Source organism: Pseudophryne corroboree, chromosome 6 (assembly GCF_028390025.1).
Source record: "Pseudophryne corroboree isolate aPseCor3 chromosome 6, aPseCor3.hap2, whole genome shotgun sequence".
NCBI lineage: Eukaryota > Metazoa > Chordata > Amphibia > Anura > Myobatrachidae > Pseudophryne > Pseudophryne corroboree.
The window spans coordinates 127,553,134-127,555,586 of NC_086449.1; the positions used below are offsets into that span (position 1 = coordinate 127,553,134).

General features: G+C 44.0%; 1 non-coding gene across 1 annotated transcript; it reads left to right on the top strand.

The window, feature by feature from the left end:
- Nucleotides 1-2,127: 2,127 nt before the first annotated feature.
- On the top strand, nt 2,128-2,199 carry TRNAQ-CUG (transfer RNA glutamine (anticodon CUG)). Its single transcript has one exon. It is a non-coding gene; the product is annotated as a tRNA-Gln (tRNA).
- Nucleotides 2,200-2,453: the final 254 nt, after the last annotated feature.

Sequence of the window (2,453 nt, forward strand, 5' to 3'; positions counted from 1 at the left end):
CAAAAAAAATAGTCCCCAAACAGCACATGATGCAAAGAAAAAAAGAGGCGCACCAAGGTCGCTGTGTGACTAAGCTAAGCGACACACGTGGCCGACACAAACACCTGGCCCATCTAGGAGTGGCACTGCAGTGTCAGACAGGATGGCACTTCAAAAAAATTGTCTCCAAACAGCACATGATGCAAAGAAAAAAAGAGGCGCACCAAGGTCGCTGTGTGACTAAGCTAAGCGACACAAGTGGCCGACACAAACACCTGGCCCATCTAGGAGTGGCACTGCAGTGTCAGACAGGATGGCACTTCAAAAAAATTGTCCCCAAACAGCACATGATGCAAAGAAAAAAAGAGGCGCACCACAGGTATAGAATGTAGATGGATAGTATACTTAATAACGATACAGAGATAGGTACAGCAGTGGCCTTCCGTACCGTACTGCTATATATAGTATACTGGTGGTCACTGTGTCAGCAAACTGCACAACTGAAATGCACCACAGGTATAGAATGTAGATGGATAGTATACTTAATGACGACACAGAGGTAGGTACAGCAGTGGCCTTCCGTACCGTACTGCTATATATAGTATACTGGTGGTCACTGTGTCAGCAAACTGCAAAACTAAAATGCACCACAGGTATAGAATGTAGATGGATAGTATACTTAATGACGACACAGAGGTAGGTACAGCAGTGGCCTACTGTACCGTAATGCTATATATTATATACTGGTGGTCACTGGTCAGCAAAACTCTGCACTGTACTCCTCCTATATAATATTATACTGGTGGTCCCCAGTCCCCACAATAAAGCAGCACACTGAGCACAGATATGGAGTGTTTTTTAGGCAGACAACGTATACTGGTGGTCACTGTCAGCAAAACTCTGCACTGTACTCCTGCTATATAATACAGCTGCTCCCCAGTCCCCACAATTAAGCAGTGTGAGCACAGATATATGCAGCACACTGAGCACAGATATGGAGCGTTTTTTTCAGGCAGAGAACGGATAACTGGTGGTCACTGATCAGCAAAACTCTGCACTGTACTCCTCCTATATTATACAGCTGCTCCCCAGCCCTCCCCACAATTAAGCAATAGTGCACAATCAAGTTCAACAATAACGGAGAGGACGCCAGCCACGTCCTCTCCCTAACATTTCCAATGCACGAGTGAAAATGGCGGCGACGCGCGGCTGCTTATATAGAATCCGAATCTCGCGAGAATCCGACAGCGGGATGATGACGTTCGGGCGCGCTCGGGTTACCCGAGCCATACGGGAGAATCCGAGTATGGCTCGGACCCGTGTAAAAAGGGTGAAGTTCGGGGGGGTTCGGTTTCCGAGGAACCGAACCCACTCATCACTAGTAATTTTGTTTCTGTGCAGGGTAAATACTGGCTGCTTTATTTATACACTGCAAATTAGATTGCAGATTGAACACACCACACCCAAATCTAACTCTCTCTGCACATGTTATATCTGCCTCCCCTGCAGTGCACATGGTTTTGCCCAACTGCTAACAAAATTCCTGCTGCAATCAACTTGGAATTACCCCTATAGGTCTGCAACTTTTTGTGGCTTTTATGTGCTTTGGCATGAAAAAAACGGGGATAGGCAGAACAAATGACAATTAAAAGAAAAAAAAAACATTGTGAAAAGCCTCCGTTTTTCGCATCCAAAATTTTTTCATGGCTAATTGCATACCCCTAAGTCTCTTACATGCAGTAAGTATTGCTCAATGCAATAAATAAACAAGTTAATTCAATTTCTAAAGTCATACTTGCCTACCTGACCCTCTCCATGAGGGAGAAAATGCTCTGTTCCTGGACTTTCCTGGTAATGTATGATTGCCATCACCTGTGGTGAAACAACTTTCTTATCAATTAACTAGCTCACCACAGGTGATGGCAATCATACGTTACCAGGAAAGTCCAGGAACAGAGCATTTTCTCCCTCATGGAGAGGGTCAGGTAGGCAAGTATTACCTAGTTATGTAAAGCTGAATACAGGAAATACCAGCGATATTGCTTATGTTCTGTTAAGTACCACAGCACTACAGTCCCCATTTTCTGTTTTCAATGGGCTTTGTGGTCTTCTCCAATATGTATCAAACTCTTCTTGACTCCAAATACAGGTTCCATGGTGTAATGGTTATCATTCTGGACTCTGAATCCAGCGATCCGAGTTCAAATCTCAGTGGAACCTAATGTGTTTTAGTACCTTCAGTTTAAGTCCTTGATTGACCACAGGTGATGGCAATCATACATTACCAGGAAAGTCCAGGAACAGAGCATTTTCTCCCTCATGGAGAGGGTCAGGTAGGCAAGTATGTCTAAAGTGTGTCTGGCTTCCAAATGAAAATTTGTTAATTATATCCAGTGCATTAATTAGAAGAATTTGATTTTTGTGGCACTTGCTGCCATTAAGAGTTGATGGTGCAATATTGTGCCTAGATACTG